The sequence below is a fragment of the Varroa jacobsoni genome, unplaced genomic scaffold (genome assembly GCF_002532875.2).
Source record: "Varroa jacobsoni isolate VJ856 unplaced genomic scaffold, vjacob_1.0 scaffold_401, whole genome shotgun sequence".
In the NCBI taxonomy this organism is placed as follows: domain Eukaryota; kingdom Metazoa; phylum Arthropoda; class Arachnida; order Mesostigmata; family Varroidae; genus Varroa; species Varroa jacobsoni.
The window spans coordinates 147,798-169,062 of NW_019213303.1; the positions used below are offsets into that span (position 1 = coordinate 147,798).

The window sequence follows — 21,265 nt, forward strand, 5'->3', positions numbered from 1 at the left end:
ATTTCTTGTTATTTATGACAGTTGCATTATAAATGAGGATTTTTATTGCATTTTAGTGAATTACTAGTTGTTTTCCGATTCTGAAACACATGCATCTTCGTAGCGAATCGCTATGAACATGTAAATAGATCAAAATTTATTAATTCTAATTAGCTATTAGACGTAATGTGTGTGAATGTATATTGTTCTATTTATGGAGACAAAAGGTGCTCGTTTTAATTTTAATAATGTTACCAGCTTATCTAAAAATCTGATATCTCAAGCGCTACGCTTAAAAATGCACTGCTAGGAGTGTTTTTCGGCCGTTTAGGGAAACATATTTTGTTACCGAACAGTCGTTATTCTGTCAAGTCATGGTACGTTCTATTATATAATGGCAAACGGCCAATCAGCGAACTCTCGAACACGTAAATAGGGACAGATGACAACGACTAGAACAAACGCTCGCCCGAGTAGACGCGGTTTTAGTCACTGTTGTCCTCTTACGTTTCCGCTTCGTTTGATATTCGTACAAACATTTACGGAACGTTAAGACACAACGTCGATCCGCTGTTGTGTCTTTTGGTGAGTTCCGTAAAACTCTCAAGACGATACGATGCTATTTCGTGTTTCTAAATATGTTCTTATTGATGCTATCGCTACGGTCACAATCATTAAATCTTCAAGTACGATGCTACGCAGTAAAAAAAAACAAGCATCAATTGGCAAAGCTCATTGAATTGCACATTAATCGATTAAAAAAGGATCTAATTTTTACATCGATTGTTTTTTATCAAAGAGAGAGAGAGAGAGTGCATAGTTTTCCAACAATGCTTGATTTGAAATTAAATATACAGAGCCACTCTGGGTCTTAACGTATGTAGAACAGATGATTTCGATTTGCCTGCAATACTTTCTTGCTGAACTGTGCCCCGGTATGCGTCACTACATGGAAGTTTGCGAAGCAGAACCACGAATCATCGAACATGTACCATTGCCATTTATATAAGATACGCAGATGGGGTCATAATTTACCGAATGATTCCTTTCTGGCCTTCAAAACGGTGTTCGATTTTTATTAAGCTGTAGTATTATTACATTTATGTGTAGGTAACGGTCATGTCGAAACCAATCGCTAGCGTTCTGTATCCGCTTATTCTTTATTATTACTGCCAATTCCTTTACTGCTGTTGTATCTGTTGTAGACTCGGTTGGAAGGGCTGGAGCCCTTATTCGCCTTTCAATAGAATTGTGATAAGAAAAACCTAGCAACGCGCAAATCTATGTCTGCATCTTGCATCTTTCTCTCCGCAGGTGCGTATTCGAAAAGCGACATAAACGGTATCAGCTATAGGCTCATTGTGAACTGTATTATTTGGCTGACGCGCAGAGTGCGCATAGACGAACCCCACTTGGGCAGATAGGTCATAACGATCAAAACCTTTATCGGTTGTTGTTTGTTCAAGAATATTCCGTGAACAAGCAGTAGCTCGCTCTGTGCAGACGCACGAGGCGTTTCAGTTGGTCAGTCGATATCAGCAACGACATGTGCGATTGGAGTTTGGCGTTTGAGCGTCCTCAGCCGTCAGTCAGAGGTAGTGTGTCGGGTCTATCGATTTAGGCAATATACAATTTTCAGGTTAGATAAGTGTTCAAACAATAGGTACTAAAGTCGTGACATTTTAGGAGTTACAAAGCGTTGTAATGGCCAGACGTACGGCATTCCTAGAAAGTCCTTAAGAGGTTTCTCTCGATTTAGTTCGGTGATGTTTGTTTGTTTGTTCTTATACAACTGCTTAAAAGATAGCACTCAATTAAGAATTGTTGCAAAAAATTCATTTATTTATGTAAAATATCTTGAAAATGTATTTTAATTGCATCACGACAAAAATCGTTGGCCTCCAATAAGGCTTCATTCATCTACTTTTCATCCATAAGATGTGCAGTTAATCAGTTGCTTCAGACTAAATTACCATATAATTAATAATGTCTTTAAAGTAGCCCTTAAGTCCGTTTGCACGATCCTCGTTTTAATCAACCTGTTAATTACAACCATCAGCATCATTGCCCCAACATGTCAGGAAACTCCATATATATATATATATATATATATATATATATATATAATGCAGCAGTATACATACATATGTCAAGCTTATGTTGACATACGATTTATACAAAATCGCTGGATTCCTTCTCTTGCCTCATTCCGTGGAACTTTTTTACAATTACTTTAATTTAGTAAAAGTTTAATTTTCGTGACTGTTCAGACTCATTGAGATATGAACAGTGAGCACCTGTGTTCTCAGGAGTCGCGTGCATTACGCCCAGTACCCACTTCCTTTATTAGCTCACCGTTTGGTTTGAACGCTCAAAGCAGCTCAAGTTCCCGGCTTGCGGCCTCCGACCCTTCTCAGAGCTCGTTAAGATGTGACAAACGACACCAAAAAACGAACGCTATCGCCGTTACCGCTATTGTCGCTACTGGAAACGGTACTCAGAGTTAGCAAACGGCAGGCCCGCGATTTTCTCCTTGACACTTTGTCCTTCAAGCAGAAAGCAATGTCTGCCGTAATCCGTTCTGTTGATGCCTGGCAAACTGTGTAACAGCTTACTTTACAGGGCAAAGTGCGCTTTTTCTCTGAAGTTAATTACGTTTATAGTGTATCGTATATTGAATATGACAATTCGACTTGGAAGGCCAAAAAGGACAAACGTACATGGAAGAATTATGAGCGATCCGGATCTAGAAGAGCAGCAGGCTGAAGCGCATATAACTAAATCTCGGAGGCTGCAAAAAAATGCTATCAAAAAAAAAACAAATGTATTCTACACAACCATCGTTTTTGTCTATCTTGTTTGTGTATGGATGTTAGTGAAGGGGTAATAATGATGACTGTTTCGACAACAGCATAATAATAAGTCACAGCCTCGGTGTGTGTGTGTGTGTGTGTATGTGACTAATGTGTCCTATATCTTGGTCCTTATTAACAAAGAAAATAAACAGACAGGAAAATGAAGAAGAATAGTAAGAACCTTAACATCTCACTTGAGTTATACATAGTGTCGCTTGGGTCTGCTGCTGGTCGAGTCCACACGTTTACTCGTTGCCTACGGCGAGTTAAGCAACACTGTCAGTACGAGTACTTCTCTAGCTTCTCTGCGCCACGAGGCTGCATTTGGCTGTCGCAAGTGCGTATCATTAAACAAGACCGAAGAGGTAAATAGAAAGCAAACGGAAACTTTCGGTAGCGTAACCGGAACGTGGCGTTCCTAACCTGCGATGGCCTAACCATGGACAAAGTGTCGTCTCCGGTACGAGAATTCTCGGCACGTTCTGTGTAGAAAGAATAAAAAGGGATAGCAATCGCATGAGATGAACGTTCCAGGCCAGCGAGGCTGATGCTAGTGGTAGAATAAAACATATAGAATGAAGGATCGTCTTCTCGCTCCCCCCTTTTCCGGAAATGAGAAAATGGCGATAGACACACTTTTTGCGTCTGCGAAAATGCCATCTAAAAAGGCAGAGGAAGGTGGGAAACACAATCGTGGAAACATAGTAAGCCTGCAAGTAAGGGTATTATGGAAACGCGGATCCGATGGTCAAGGACACCTAATAATTCGGTTGAAAGGTAGGGGTAACATCGAAATGAGAAAAAAACATCCTCTGTCTATTATTATACTATTATAGACGGGCTCAAACTCACTGGAAGGACCAAACACCTAAGTTGCGAATCGTTTGTACTGTGGTGAAAGGCTCAATAGGTATTTTTAATCGTAACAAGTATCGTAATAACTGCTTTCGTGAAACAGGGTCTAATTTAACCCTTACTACAACTATATACATAGAATCCCTACATATCGCTCTATGCGGGATGTGACAGGACCGATGTTCGTCTGCGTCACAGGAAGCTCCTGATTTTCTATCAGAGTAGCTTAACCTTTGACGTTAATTCAGAACGATGGCAGACTTAACCATATAGCGATTGACAATGCTCGTTATGGTACCATATCAGAGTCGACGGTAACAGGCTTACTTTCCAAACGGAATTTAATAGATACAATTTACATTGTGTAGCCGATCCTGTAGTAAGCTTAGTGGAACGTCAGACGTAGGACGCAACCTAAATTTTCTTTCCATTTAAGCTAGGTAACTACATCAGCGTTATTTGTCGCTACGGGATATTTTAAATGCTTTGTACTTAAAACTACCGAATTTTACATTTATTTATTAAAGAGTATGGTGGCCCTAGTCACCAAGTCAATTTGTGGTTAGAGCTTTTTAGAAGGGACTGACGTCACTCGCTAAACTTACTGTCAACAGATATTTAGTACCATAGATATCCCTCTAACTTCAAGACATATATATGAAAAATACATGTTATTCTATCACGACGCCAAAAGCCATATCAGCGTTGGTTGACATATAAGTATAATAAATATATTTGAAAATACGTTTGGTAAGTTATTTATTTAATATATGACTAACCTTGGAAGAAACACATAGTGGAAAATATAATATATACACAAATAATATTTTTTCAGCAAATCATTTTTAAGGTAATAAACAACTGATCGGACTATCAGGAGCAATTTTTATAAAATTACTCCTCAAAGGTGCGGCTCAAGGATGAGTCTCTTTGCTGCTTGAAGGTTATCTATATATACATACATATATAAACCCTATAATAATAACCTAATATATAAAGTACTAGATTTCGATTGATAACTAGTCTAGTGTGGCTTTTTTTATTAGTGACCTTCGGTCGTATTCAGGCGAGCGTTATATATGTTTGTCGAACTTTCGCTAATTTTTAAATTGTATTTGTTTGCACAAATAACCGGTCCATACGTATGAAGACTATAGAGTTTTTATACTGCCAGATTGTATCACTGCTTTGTTTGCACTGAAGACATTTTTAGAATACATGTCTTTTTCTTTGGGATTATGGGTGTGTTTTACAATCGATTCTAAATAAAAGTATGCCATATGGAGATGTACAATGTATCAAGGAAAAGATGTCCTAGAAACAGCTGACGATGTGTTCCTTAGCTCGTGTTATAAGATACAACCGGCAGTTCATTTTCTTTGTGTGTGTGTGTGTTTCATTTAAGATTAACTTACTTGATATGTAACTTCCAAGTACTTATAAGTAATAGCCTGTTCCACATACAGACGGTTTGTAAATGGTTATTCCTATTATCATCGTACGGGATCCCAAAATGGCCTCAAATAAATCCTTGTCCCAAGCTTGAGAGATGTGCTCATTTATCATGGCGTTTGACATCTAAATCAATCAGTATATAGTCTTGCCTATTTTGAAGCAAAGATCATTTACATTGAGTTAAGAGGTGATTTTTATTAGTAACAAATTCCATCATAACCTTTTTACCGATAGATTTTTGGGCTCGTGCGTAAACATCATTGTTAGGGGGCGAGCTAAATTTTAAGGCGTTATTTGCTATAAAGCTATACTCTGCATCCACGCCTCTACATTAATAAAATGTATATTAATTAGGCCCAGTCTATACACTATTGATAACTGAGCACATCCAATTTGGTTATTACGTATTATAATTAGAGAAATTATTCTGCTTCTTGGCTCATTATATAATACCCTAAATTGCTTTTCTGAATCTGTTCCCCTTGTCGTACAAAGCTCCTGTCATATTTTTCAAATATAACGTATATCATAATCTATATACACTATATCTATCTTACAGCTATATATAGCTAGCTAAATTGCACTCGATGGCAAACCATAGGCCATGTTAGGCTATATCGATCTGATAGGATAACGTTCAGGAAAAAGCAGTCTCTAACGATAGCCCGTATCGAGAGATTAAAAATCAGATCTTTTTAGAGCGTTACCTATGAGTTTCATCATGTATACGTTCAAATGGTGTGATTCGCGTAAAAATTGAGATAGAACAGTAATTAGCACGGCCATCATATGGATTGTTGGACCATTGTCAATTTGTTAAAAACCCTTTTCAAGCAAATGCGACTTTTAACTCAATTGAATCATTTAGTGGTCATCTTGTTACTGAAAAATTTCTACCTTTTTAATCTGAAGATCAAAGACCTTTCCTATATCCTACTTTTTTACAAATACGGATGTTCTTCCTAGAAAAGGAGTCCAGTACTAAAAAACGTTACAACGCAGAATCTGCTATAGCAGATGATGCAGTGGCCACTGAATCAATTATCTGGTAAAAAAAATATACATTTTGAAGCTTATCAGATTTTCATACGTTCGTTAGCAATATTTTGTTCAACTCAGATAGATCAGCTTAGTTCTCAGATAAATGTACATCAAAGATGAGTACATAATGTCTTTTTGTTGTCCATAATTCTATTTGGACTCTAGATAAGCGCCTAAATGATGCAATGGATCTATAAATATGTACAACTTATACTCTGTCATCCACATTATACCACGAAGGATCAGACCTATTAGAAGCTCGCTTTTGTTTTTCTGATACTGCAGCAAATGCTGTACGGGTCGGCCTGAAACGCACAAGTTAGGTAATCGCACGGCATAAGAAGCCTGTTGTTGTTTACCGGCCATTAGTTACACACACACACACACACACACCCTTATTTCTAAGACAGCGGCCCGTTTTTCGACGACCGTTTTTACGTCTTTGCTTTCCAATGGAGCAACAATCGCCGGCAGTAGATGTGGTGGCAAGGAAGTGTTGTTCGTGCAGGTGGGAAAATGTCCCACTTACGGCAAATCTTTGCTAGTCGATGCTTTTTAAGCAACATTATATGCAGACGGACATACTGCGATAAAAATACTCGCCGATGTTCTGCCAAACGTTGCCAGGGCTTAAGCTTGTTTCTTGCATGCTCAGCCCACAAATAGATACAATAGATGGCACTGCCAACTAGCGAGCAATACAGAATCGATACAAACTACTAAGAGACCATTGGGTTTTTCGTTATCTAAATATTACGGGATACTCTAGATCAAATACTGTGATTCGGTATCTGGTTAAAATTGGTGCAGTCATACGAAACACCATAATGTTATGGGGTGTGAAGTTCTTTTGATTGTTCACAAACTGCGCAACGCTTGCCTGACTCTGCTTTTCTTCTCAAGCTCTCATAGAGAATAATTAGCTGATCTATACCGGTTTATATAGATATATCTAGCCTTTGAACTTGTTTACTATGGTTATGCGGAAATTAGCTAGAAATAGAAACGTGTCAAAGGGAACTTCAAGTATAAAGAACGCGACGGTAGGAAAAAAATATTCTCTTGAGGAAAGTCCTATCAAAATATAGCGCACAGACAAAAACAAGGGCTTTTAAGAATGGCTTTTCTAATGCCATCGACACCCTAAGGTACCAATCAACTATTAGCTCTGTCAGTAGAGCAAATGCAATAAGTATCAAGCAAGCTATGACGGTTCATACGTTTCTCTCTTTTTTTCCTCGGAAACAGAGCTAAGAAATACTATAGTACGAAGTTCCTATTTATTTCCATTGAATCAGTCAGCTGAGGAAACTAGTAAAATCATATTGTTTGATATCGTGGTAAGGAAAGCAATGGTTACAGGATGTTGTTTTTTATTGTATTAGATAGGACAGCTGCGTTTCTAGCACAAATGCGCAAACTTATTAGTGGTAAAAGTTTTCAACTAACTTCACGCAGCGTTAACGAGCTCAATAACGTTAGGCATTATCCATATAGACACAATGCACAACGTTGAAAAAGGTAGCGTAAACTATTTACTGTCGTTCAAAATATAGCAGCAGGACTTATATTTATTTATAAAGTATTATGGTTGTGTTTTTTTGTTTGTGCTTTACAGCTGCTTTCTCTAAAAGTTGTGCAATTCTTGAATCCCTTTGCGTATACACTGTCGTTGAAGAAGCGTGCCTATAGCGCCCGACTGCAGCCATGAGGTCCTGAAATAAAATGAGGAATTCCAACTGAAGTAAAACTTAACACTCGTATGACTTCAATAATGAATATATGCACAGTTACGTTTGTTTCGAATGAAATCAATGTTCATACAGCTCTTGAAGTATGCGTAATTGCTTTCTACGAAGCCACGAAAGAACAGTGGTGCCAAGAAATTTCAGCCGTTGAAAAAACAAAAATGTATGGATGCATAAATATGATCATTATTCTATTGTCGACAAAACCCGAATATCCCTAGCACAAGCTGGAAAAATATCACTATATGGCTCGGATGAAAAAAAAAACGAGTGTTTTTGCTTATATATTCTCCTATCGGTCTCCGAAACGGAATGATCAACCTGCGAACTCTCATTCTATACGCAAGGCGAAATTCTGAAGATATAAGACTGACTGTACCCTGCGCCCCCACGTGTGCCTATATCAACTGCGTATGTGGATACGAAAAAATCAAAAGACAATCTGGATGGGCACTCATGTTTCTTTTGTTCAGTGAACCCCTTTGACGCTTCATCATGTTTGACTTTGTTGTTTCGAGCATGCAATCCTCTCTTTAATTTGCATTTTTCTTCGACGGCAGCTTGTCAAGCGAGCTAGTGATCAAAAAATAGCTACAAAGTTAAGCATACGGTTGACAAGTTACAGAAGCCCACGTCCGGTTTTATAGAGCGTGATGATCCAATGGCGGTCCTAGGTCGCTTCCGAGGCGAACTATGCATCTTTTCGGTATGTGTATGCGTGTGCATCTGCTCGTTTTAAGGGCAACGCTCCTACTCCATTTTGCGAACCCGAATTATATTACAACTTGTATTTGGGAGATTTGTTTGTTCCCTCTCGTTCACAGACACTCAATGCTTCATCTTACACTGTGTTACCTTCCCGCTACGTTTTAGTCTCACGTGCCTCATATATGTTAGTGTGTGTCTATACAATATACGTTCATATACACACTGAATATATATCAGGTAGTGCATGAACAAGCTTCTGCTTGTACGATGGTAGGAAGCAGCTAGATTTATCAATAACAGTAACCTGTTTATGGCTAAGCAAGTGGGCACTGGAAGACACGTCGGATGAGCTGGTCTTTCGCTTGCGGGCCGCTCGCTGGGGTGAATACTTACGCTTATTAAGGTACAAAATAAACTAGCTCTCGTGAAGCTTAGTGCCTGTGTAGTAGCAAGCCGACTCGTGTCGGGTCGGCTCTTTTAGCCCATCTTGGCTTCGTTGCTCGATACGTCGTGTCCCGCTTGATGTCATACTGATGTCCTGCTTTTGGAAAGCAGCGGGAGATGGTAGCGGACGGGGATGAAGCCCGAATAAAACCGGCCGGCCGGTTCGCCGTATTGTTAGTGAGCTATGTTTCCTTCTGCTGCTGCGATGGGTGGTGTACAGACGCTTGTCCCTTCGCCATTCTCTTCTTTAGGCACTTTGCTTTTACCGATTTTTGTCCCAGCAACAGAACGCACAAAATAGAGGAAATCGACTGCAGTTTGGAAAAACAACCCGGAATAGATTTGGAGAACGAAGCTTAAGAGAAGGCCTCGTACATCAGACATGCAAAAAAAAGTAACAAAATGTTTAAGTATTGCATGCTTTCATGGGATCTGAACTGACAGAACCCTGGAATGACTCGAGCAGAATTCATTCAGTTAAGGGGTAAGGTCGGTCAATAGCTGGGGCTGAGCTGGACCGAAAATACGCAATACGCGGGACGCGATAGAGCAGGAACAGCGGCAGTAACAATTTGGAATTGCTGTCCAGGAAATGCAGACGAAGCGCAGCGAAACTAATCAAAGTAAAACATTTTCAGAGCATCTCTTGTACCGATCCGTCCAATCTGAGATTGCCGATGTAGCAGCTACTATTACAGCTGCGGCCGCTGGAGGTGCAGTGAAGCCCCCTCCCCTCCCCTCCCCAAGTAAGAAAAGCGGCAGGCACTAAATAAAGTGTCAAATGAACGTAATTCTCTTTCATTCGCTTTTAGTGCTTCGGTTTCTGTTTTTCCCTGTTTGGGTGCATTCGTTAGACAGTTTTCGTTCCTATGCAATATTCAAGAGAGCTACTTGCTATAACTGTGTCAGAATCAATGTATTTTACTTTTTTTTTTTAATAGATCACAGCCGAATTATTTTTTCTAAATAAAGTATAAAAAAATAAAGTATAAGAAAAAGCCGATAATATTGCGATAGGCGATGGAGAGGCTAACGTAGGTACAAATGGAAGCAAGAAAAGATTATTACTATGCAGTAATGTGCTGCAATTAATTTTTTCAAAAAAAAAAATATTCAATTTCTTAATACTGATAAACAGGTGATAGTCCAGGAAATGAATTAAAGCACATCGAGTTCGAGATTTTGCCAGGTATTAAGTTCATAATTAACAGTAGGCTTTTCTACTTTTGATGATTTTGAACGAAGTTATAGATCTATAATTATGTACATGCGCCTTCAACACATCGAATAAAGACCGTTTACTGCTGTGCTACGAACTCTCTTCTGCTTTCGGTATAATGTAGCTTTCTGTTCGTCGCTTTCAAAAGCTTGGGATCCAAAAAGAAGTTGGTCGCTTACTTAAGTGACACATTCGTTGGGTACTTTAACCTACTGGCGAGACTAGTAAAACCGCGGTATTATGGCTCATCCATCTTGTAACTAGCTGAGCCACCGTTAAATATATTAACAATTGCTTTAGAGTAATTCTAGTCTCCATTTACGGCAGCTTTATAAACCCTAAAGGTGGCTCTTGGGGGTTGTCAATGGCTATAACTTGGTACCGTCTGTGTGCCGTGAACAAACAATTGTATCCCTTAAGGAAACACCACTGTTTTTATTGTTAGGTACTTTTCTTAATCTCTTAATGTACTCGAGATAAGATATGAAATCCCGGGTAAGATTCTTCATTCCGTAGTTATTCGACAATTAGTTACATGCAAGGTAAGAACAGCCATGATGCGCTCTTCTACGGATCCATAGCATGGTTTCCCGTATGTGTTAGGCAGCGCCTTCGCATCACTGAAGACACATATCAAGTAACGGAGAAATAACTTTCATCTATTTTTTTGGTACACTGTCGTTTGTCCACACCTTCAGCTTAATAAAATCTCAGCAGCTGAGTGGATAGAGCAACTGTCGCCTTTACTGTATAATATGCACACAAACTGCATGTGGTTTTCTTTCATTAGCAGCTGCTGGAGAGACCATCTCCAACCGTAGCCCCGCTTTTAACGCTACACCCTCTCTCTGTCTTTTCTCAAGTAGTGGCTAAATGAGAGGGCCCATAGCCAGCATTTGATAGGCTATGGGCATAGAGAGGTACGTGAGCGGCGTTTGCTTGGTTTGTCGACAACTCTGAACATCTACCTCCCTGTTGTCTCGTTTGGCCACGACGAGTTCTGCTCTGCCGTGCCTTGCCTAGTCCGTCTGTCTGTATGCCTGGCTGCAAGTAGCAGCGACAACAGCAGTAACAAGTGCAAGAGAAACTCGTAAGGGTCGGAAATGGACCGACCTCAACCCCCGTCATGCTGCTTGCCGCCAGCCTCTCCTGGTGGTGTTCGGGCAGCTGCCAACCAGTTGGCCCAACCAACTACTAATGGAAAGGAATGAGCGAGCGAGCGAATGATGCCAGTGGAGACATTGCGCTGCTAGGCCATGCTAGACAGGCCGGAGCGGCGGAGCATAGAGAAAGCAGCGTTAGTCTGCGCAGGGCACGGAGTCATAAGTAGTAATAGATTGAGCCCTTTCGTCTTTCGCTTTTCCCGATCCCCACAAATCTGCCCGCCAGTTCTTGGCTCGTGGTCTCTTCAGCCTTACAGTGGGTTCTCTTTTCTGACCGAGCCGTTGCAAAAAGAACAGTGACTACTGACCAAGAGCAGCAAATGAACTAACGGGGTCTATCTCACTGTGGCCTGCAGCAGTGACTGAACGAATGCCTCACGCATCAGATGGTGAGTAATCCTCTCTGCAATCACCTGCAAGTTCCTGTGGCTTTCTGACCCTATTTCCAGAGGTACAAGTGGGGAAAGGAGCTGGAAATGGGCAGCTCTGAAGACAGAGGGAGGGAACAAATTTCCCAGCAACGTCTTGCTATCCACCGAAGAAATGTGATTTGATCTGTGGTACACTGTCCTAGTTTAGTCAACACCAATAACGTCTGCATGGCCTGAACAAGTGACAGCTGATTAGTTTAAATCTGGATTTGGTTAGAGGAGTGACAGAAAGGACTAGGTGTTTGTGGTACCCGTTTGTCAACCAACAAGTGTAGCTGACGAAGAGTAGTTACATTGGTAGCCCTGTATCTGCGACTCCTATCTTTACCAGTCGATTTACAGTACAGTGAACCACTGCTAACGACAACTACGAAGTCCACATTGGGAAAATTCGTTATTTTTCTAATCTCGTTTACTTCATTATAGAGCGATGCAATGAGCACTCTCTCGATTTCGTTAATCGACTAAAACGAGTTTTCAAGATGGCCGAGCAGTAACACTGTTGCCTGTCGCTCAGACAGATATAATCTGAATTCGCGGGTAGCAAAAGTTTTATTTGAAGGTGTTCTTCTTATAGTCCAAAATAATTGGGTTTTTTAAGTTGAAAGCAAATATCAAGATGATGCCCTATACAGGCATAGTAAAAAGAAGCAGATGGTTCAACAACTTGTGGATGTTTTCTTCATTTTTCGTGATTATTAAAAAACATCTGCATATGGTACCTGCCTCCCTTTTAACTAAAACTCCGCTCACTCAAAGGCTATCGAAAAGTTTCGTAAATCGCATGGGCGAGTCCGACTGATGAAACCGCCAAATTCAAACTTGGTTCAAGAAGCTATCGCTTCAAAAGGTATGACCTCGCATCTATTAATCTCCTAGGGCCTCAATGCAGTTCAACTGTACCCCCTAAAATACAGCGCCTTCTCACCTCCTAAATAGACTTTCTACCTTCAACCCATATGACAAATGCTGCTTACGATCAACAATAAGATTATCTAGCGATTTATAGATAACGCTCGTTGTCAATTGGTCTGCTGAATTTGCCCCTCCACAATTCGTCAGCCAGGTTTACTATTTCATATTGCAATTATATCATCTGGACGGGTAAAGGCTTCGACAATATCGAGACGAACATTGAGGCCTGCTCTCCTTCAGTGCCTGCTGAAGTGCAATCTCATTAGTTGACCCTGTTCGGGGCAGTTCCTTCACATTCAATTTGATTTTAATTACATTGGCGAATTCTTGTCAGGCCAAGATTGCCCTCATAGTGCTTGATACCCTTCACTGATAGTGGTCATGCCACCTTGCTAGCAAAGGCACCATTGCGCTTGATCAGCTCAGCAATATTCGCTACGTGTGCAAATGAAACATTTTTTTTTGTTTCCAGACACGCAAACTCAAATTATGTCTCTCTGCGTAATCGGCCACTTGCAAAATCGGAACTAGAAGCGAGTCACAGCGAGAGGAAGAACGACATCAGGCGGCAGGATCTCAAAGTGAGTAGATAGAAGATCAAAGTTAATCAAGCACTCGGATACAAATACCACCGACAACGCCCACTATGACCAGACTATGAGGTTTTGCTAGATGATATTATTTTAACGAGTTGGTGCACAATCTGGCTTCTACCATAGAAACAATTCTTTTAGCAAGAATTTAGCTGCTGTCTTTCCTTCAAGTAGGAAAAATCATGTTTCATAAGGTGAGCCTCGATGTGATCGACTGCGATAATTTCTCTGGACTAGCAAGAGCTTCCTGAATTGTAATCCAACATAGTTTTTGAATACGTGCAACAGGCTGCTACGTATCTATGTGTACTATAACAGGATACCGCGGTTTTGTGTGGACAAAAAGAAAGTAATCTAACGTAGTTTTAAACATTTTTCTCTATATAGCTTATTAAGTTTGTGGCAGACATTTTACCGGATACGTCGAACACTTTTCTAAGTGATGGCGTTTAACTGCGGAGAGGACATCTTTCGTTTCCCTCAAAATGAATTAGAGACTCCTTCGGCTCTTCTGGGGATGGGGCTGTGATTAATTGGCCCGTCTTCACTTGGCTACGATGTTGGTCAGAGCCAAAGTTGGGCAAACCATACGAGATGATGTTGGTATTGCTAGTCTCACAAACACCCATCCATTAATATGTCCATTATATGGGAGAGATTTTTTTAATCGTTATTTAATTTTGAACAAACGAGTCAGTGCACATAAAAATCGACATCGAAACGATACGCTGTGTTCGATTGTATCCGTCTATATTCCTGGTTCAATACGTCCATCACAAATACATCAATAAGTAGCATAGAAGAAATGTCAAAGATTTTTTATGATTATTAGTCAATTAGGAAAAAAACTTCGGCGATTTTTAGCTTTTGCTACACTTTGTATTTTGCCTAAATTCGTTTTTAGCAGTTGTTTATTTGATGAAACTGCGTCAGTGACAAACAGCATGTTCGACCCAGCCCTGTCCATCATTATTCCCATCAACTATAGCTGATGAAAAAAAAAATGCATAAGGAACAGCATTTAACGGCATTTGGCAAAATCGACTATGGTCTCTATCTTAATTTTAAACTAGGTTACGAATGGCCGCAAAAAGCGACTGGCGATGAAGCGCAGGCTTCCTTGCGTAGAACTTCGGTCGGTCCAGTCATCTGAAGAGCTCTATGCACAGATGTAAGTTGGTCGCACTCGGTCATCGTTTGCGATGAAGGCAGTGAAGTGTATTATGCTCCAGTTTAGTGAATATGTCGTAATTAACTACTTTACCATATACATATCGGTACATAAAAGAGTCATTTCTACATGAGAGCTGTATAAAAAGGGGATCTTGCACGATAATTTTCTGGGCAAGGAAAGGATAATAAATCTCAGGGGATTTCAACTTGAATAGACCACTTCTTAGATTTGATAGGATATAAAGGGGGTGCTATACAATAATTTTCGGAAACACAGTGCATCTATGAATTTCGATTGAAATTCATAAATGCACTGTGTTTATAAATGCAGAAATTGAACGAAATAAGGCTTTGGAGAAGCAAAGGCTTGAACTTTTAAAATGTATCCAGGTAGAATTGGTTTACTTAAACGATAAATATTGGCGCATTGCACCTTCATGTCACCCGGGTGTGTAGAGTACGTCTCTCTGCTGAGACATCTGCCAGGCTTACGGGATTGATTTACATGTCCCTATTCCACTTATTTGTTGTATGAAACCTAACTAAAAGAAAGTAACATATACAATTAAATGTATTGTGGTAAATTAACTTCAATCGAAAGGCTAAAAAAAAAATTAATCAAAAGGTGATCAAGTAATTTATTTCGAGGTGATGCGCACGTCTGTTCGCTGTTACATAGCTAGCACGACGCGAAAGTGCGCACAGACGGACAAGAGAACGAGACATTATAAACAGGCGACGTAACCGATCCTGACCAACTGAACCGGCATAATTTAGAATGTGACGTTTCATCACGTCTAGAGAAACGCTTACGTATTACTGCTACGGTTACTTACTAGCCAAAAATAGTAGCGCAATATCCGCCATTATCTTTTCCGTCTGTATTACTAAATGACGAATGGAATATATAGGAATGATCCACGTGCCCATTTCGTCTGCCTGTGTAACTGTATAACCAACCATCTAACTAGACGACCCTTCTGTCACTTCTTCAGCCGTTATAAAACTGCTATTTTTGACCGTATGGCCAATAAGAAAGAAAAGGCACTACATCGGGGCCGGCGACAAAGGATTTGGCTGAGTGATGGGGTGAAAAGGGAGGGGGGTGAACACTTTCTAACCATACAGGGACAGTGGTGTAGCGATACCAAGAAGCGGAAGCCGAAAACTCCGGATACGTACGAACAGGTACTGGGAGCAGGCCCAATGGGTGGCAAAAGATAACTCCGGATGGGCAACATTAGAATAAAAGCAATGAAACAAGATTCAGAACACGTCTCGGCGACACTGGAACGAATGCTATATGTCGTCCGCGTGTCACAGAGTAGGCATTGGTAGGATTGCGTAAGGCTTAATGCATGCGTACGTACCGGCGCTTGCCTCAGTGACTAACCATATCCGTCTTGTTTCACCCCAGCGGGCAACACGAAGCGCGGACGATTGCAAGTATAACGCTACTGGAAAGTCGTGACGACGAGAAAAATCGGAAGCTAAAAAGCGACATTTGATGGCTTCTTTGCTGTGATACACGCGCATTGGGAGTTACTTACAATGAATGCTACTGTTATAACTCTCCGTATCCATTTCGTCCACGCGAACCCATATAGTTTGCACACGATGAATTTTTCGCAGAACCCAAGCGGCACACTGATACTCAACGATACACACAGAGGTGACTTTCCTGGGTGTCATGTCAACGGGAAGGTAGTATTTACAGTCTAGTAGTAAGATTTTTATATAATCCTTCAATGACGGTTCTCCGGAACGATCAACGCAAAAACTGTTTTAAGTAGCTTTTATGAAGAATACATTAGGTTTACTCTTAAATTAGTCGTTTGAATACAGAGTAAGCCAGACTTTGCGATCCAACAGAAACGGTCAATAAAATCAAACCTACTTTTCTAGTTTCCAGAGTTGGAAACTAGCAGACATGACGTCCTCGTATATGCAGAAAACTGATTATAAGTTAACAGATCTGTCGTCTGCAATTCGTAGTTATCGACCGGCCAACACTTAAGATGAACTCGTTGCAATATAGCTGCAATCGTACACACTGGAGTATTTTCACCGTACGTTTCCACCATTTTACATTTAAACAACGTTCCTATTAGTCACCTAGACAAGGCTCACTCTGTTCTATAACGTTGAATGAGCATCGTTTTGGGGGGGGGGGCGGGGGGGTGCTCCTACAAAGCATTGAAGTATGTTAGCAAGTTAGTTTTCCTCGTTTTATAACGAACCAGCGACGGTGTCGTTGTATTCGTTATAAAAAGGTATCATGTGTAACTATCAAGATGTTTTACGACTTGGTGGCTGAAAAAGTGCTATTCTCCTCTAAACCTTACCTTCCTTCTGTAGCCTAATTTAACCGATTGGTTCGATGATGGTGGCCTTTTTTTAGAAGGACATTACCGTGAAATTTGTTCTATACGTGAAGCAAGAATCAGCTTTCCAATTTACTAACAAAGATCAACGACAAATGATTTGAATTTAAATACAAGAGATCGTTTTTTTTCAACTCCTCTCCGAGTGGCTTAGAACAGATTCCCAGAAAACTGACTAAATTTTACAATTGATTTCAAGTCAATTGCTATTGGCTTTAATTTATCCTTCTTGACCTTCACTTGACCTCACTTGACTTCACTATAAACCGATACTCGTTATGACACAGCTTTGCTAACAAATGATGTGAATATTGATTTTCTCAACCATTGTTACATCAGTACGACATGAAGAAACAAGCATCGTGGCGAACAAATCCAATTTTAAAATTGAATCCTATATTTCATGGCGCTAGCGTTTGATGGCGTGTTTTGATGGTAGTGATTTGGCAATAAACATCTTCAATGTGTATTCGTTCTATTGCAAATCGTTGCTTGACTATTCTTACCAGGCACATCATGATCTCTTTACTGTTATCCGTATGCAATATTTTTATTGTTGAACTAAGCCACGGAACGGCTTGGTAAGATATTTACTCGGCCTAATGCCAGAATGAAGCATCACTGGGCAACGTGTGAATATTTACTCATTGGAACAATTCGACCAGGGGGCGAATACACAAGACCATCATCATCATTCAACGCGGGTGGTGTTTGATAATTTTACCGACCACCAGCGGATGATTTCAAATTGCCTAAAACGTCCATGTAACAAATTGGGGATTGGCAATTTTAATTTACTCGTACCTGAAAAGGGACAAGTTTACCTGATCATGAATCGCCTATCTTGATTTCCACTGAATTTATTTTTGTGATAATGCTTTCCTCCTCGGTCTCCTTTTACACGACAGTTTTTCTTAACAAGCCCAGATGAATCGCATTCCTTCCAAATATCTCCTGTTACCTCCACTGCCTCCCTTACCTCATATCGGTTGGGCGGCATCTGCAGATAATTATCTTGGTTTATAAATCCCTGCTTATTTCTGTTATTGCCTGCGACCGTGCGCTCATGTGGGCGCTGGCCATAGTTGCACAATAATACAAGTTCACGCACTACAAAACGATGTCTTACATGACTAAATCCCCATGTTTCCTCTCATTTCCTCCATTATCATACTACCCACGATATCTCTCAACTCCATGAACTACTCTTTCCCTTCTTGACTACCCACCTAGGGCCTTTACTTCATAAATCTTCACGGTTTGGTCAGTTGGTTCACGTTCCCGTACATCACTCAAGGCCACCAAAACCAGCTACCGAATTTCCCATAATCTGGAGGTTTCTTCCAGGTAATGAAGCTTATTCAAGATCTCTACTATTACCTATTCCCGTTTCTCCTTTGCCCCTTTATTACAGTTGCCTTCACTTTAAACAGTGAAGCCAATTTTAATTTGCCCGTCATACACTGCCTTAATAATGTTATTGCTACTATTATCATTACTTTTGTTACCATCAGTTTTTCATTCTATTTCTCTCGTTAAGCCCCGGCAACAACTTTCTACTACTTTTAAAGCCAGTTTGTATCAAATATTTTAGGTAAGAATACAATAGGTTAACCTACTTGTTATACCAACGCCGCGCACTGAATATTTTTTTCATTGACTTTTTAGTTAGTTCTTGACACGAATGCTTTGTAGATTTATGGCTGGGATTAACCAGACCCTTGTCCAGTAGCCAAAATCGTCCTTCGTGCATCTTCTATGGGCTGACACAGCATCTTGATACGACGCTCAAGCATCATATAAAGCTTACTATTCGTCAGACTATATAATGAAAAAGAAAAAAAAAACGAAGTAGCTCCCCATACGTCATATCCGCTACACTTCGCGAAGTTCTCAATTAATTTCTCCTCGATTTGAACAAATTTAGCCCCCCGAATCTAGCTATCTAGCTATCCGCTACTAACAGCCAACTTACCGTAAGGATGTTGGTGCGAAAGATAGCAAAAGATAGCATATTTTTCCTTTCATTCGCTCGGTTTTTCACTCATGAAGAAGAAACCAGTGAAATCCCCCCCGCCCTACGCTTCTACCGTATGAACAGAGTATGGCTTGGCTAATAGCTGTCATTTTTCAAAAAGTGTACCATCCGCAGATGAGTATGGGATACAGCAATGAAAGCTAAATGACGAAAATTTTTTTTCGTTGGTACCCTTCTTCCCAAGCGTTTTCGTTTAGCTGCTAGGAATGGCTGCCTAACTTGCCCTTCTGTGTGTTGGGTCGTTTTACTGTTACCACCCGTTTATAGGCAGGCGCCTGCCGTTCTACCAAATGAAAGATTTCGAAAAGACATTTTTGTACGCAGCCTCACCCCCGTACCACGGCGATGCAGCGCCTATATAACCGACGAATTCTCGGCCACGCTTGACGGGACGTGAGCACTGAAAGGAACTTCTCCGAACTTACAATTGTTTGACGCTAACGGGGTGGTAGCAGCGACGACGGCAGAGCTAGCACAAGGAAAAAATGATAAAAATAGACCCGGTGCGAAACGATTATCTGTTCAATTGTAGCGATTCTCATTGTCAGAAATCCGGGGGTGGAAGTTCTGTGGGCGGCCACACGCAAAATTGAGTTCTTGTAAATCTAACATCATGTAGAATTTCGCAAAATGAGCTTGAAATTGTGTCAAATTTGCGTAGTCAGATACATATTCCTAAGATGGCCTAACAGAACTTGAATAGCGATCAAACCTCGCCCTTAGAAGCTATGTCCCGGTCTTGATCGGTACGGGTAGGCCATAATAAATGCTAAATCTTTGTTTGGCGAACAGTACGTTGCCATAACGGTCGAGATAATAAGAACACAGCCAGAGGCAGCGATAGCAGTTGTCTCTTATAGAACAACGTCACAAGCGATTAGAAGGGCTGTTAGAGAACTACTAGTTAACTAACAAAGCAATATTTCATATAGATAACATTCGAAGCAATTGACACTCAACATTTATTAATGCATCTGTATATATCATTGATCAATGGTTCAAAATAGAAGAAAACGCATGAATCCATGGTACTCTGCTTTACTCGTGACTGTCCGACATACGCGCCATAGCCGCCTCTCAGGCAAAAAGGGACTAAAAGCTTATTCCTGACACAAGTTGTTGAAGAATTGCTTACCGGACATGATGGATACAGTGCAGAGTCAGCGAAAGCTAAGTCTATTAAGAGAGGACAATGTGCAGGCTTCTGGAAAAGCTACTGTTATACATAAAAAGCAACCAAAGCCACCAACCAAAGGTAACACGACATTGCTATAAGGCATAAACGTGAGTAATTATACCTGGAGTGTGAGGCTAACATGTCAGGTCCCCTCGTCGATCCTGCTAGATAAGAAATCAGACCTAAATGCAGAGGAAGAGGAACACTATAGCAATGTAGACTGTAGCTGTTGAAGGTATTGCAGCAGCCCTTACCAACACGCACTATCATTGTGTATCTGGTCGACACAGGTCCGAGAAGACTGTGCTGCGATTCATAATCGGCAGCTGATCCATTTAACTTACTCATCGTTACTCAATCATTGCTGATTGTACATATCTATTTTATGTTTTATACTCATTACATACCGAACAATCTTTGTGTTTCTTTATAAATATTTCCATCGCGTATTTGGAAAGCGGGAAAGCCTTGCTTTACTGCGGGATTCAGCCTTTCGAATGCAGCTGACGATTTCTTATGGCATTACTAATAGTCAACTTAGCAAAGAAAGTTATTGCATGCCAGTTCCGGGCGAGTCCATTTAACAGCTTTTCAAAAAACTTTAATCATTTTGTCTTCAATAAGTTTCACATAACACCCAATTAAATTACGGACGTCCCATATTAGTGTGTCACAAGTTATACGTTTACGCCCCCTGTCAATACTTTGTGTGCAATGCGACAGCCACCGTAATTCAAAGTATCGAAATCGAGCGCCACTCACTCGTTTTACGCATTGAGACTGTGAATCGATCGAGCAGTCGAACATGGGCATAGAACTAGAGATACTTTAGCTAGCTGTTGGCCTGCAGCTGCAATAATATTCTAGCGATTCCGAACGTTTTTCCTACAAGGAACAAACTGCGGCGAAAAGAAGGATAAGAAGAAAGCGATGGGGAGTTTCGGTGGCGCTTTATAACGTAGGCCCGTACATGAGTTTCTATATATAGGAGGGAAGCCTAAGAAATCGAAGTTCTATGAAGCGGAGATTTTTTTCAAAGCTAGGCTTTAAAGCAGCCAAAAGAGAACAGTCCGACCTAATGGCTGTT

General features: G+C 40.5%; 1 long non-coding RNA gene across 9 annotated transcripts in view; it reads left to right on the plus strand.

The window, feature by feature from the left end:
- Window positions 1–1,308: 1,308 nt before the first annotated feature.
- Window positions 1,309–21,265, plus strand: part of LOC111260112 (uncharacterized) — a 79,704-nt gene continuing 59,747 nt past the window's right edge. For 7 of the 9 annotated variants that reach the window (XR_002680091.2, XR_002680090.2, XR_002680088.2 and 4 more), the window contains exons 1-2: window positions 1,309–1,574; window positions 13,286–13,394. This is a non-coding gene — a long non-coding RNA (uncharacterized LOC111260112). Of the gene's footprint in view, window positions 1,575–7,803; window positions 8,640–13,285; window positions 13,395–21,265 lie in introns of all 9 variants that reach the window. The other 2 variants (XR_015310892.1, XR_015310893.1) reach the window with 2 other exon arrangements.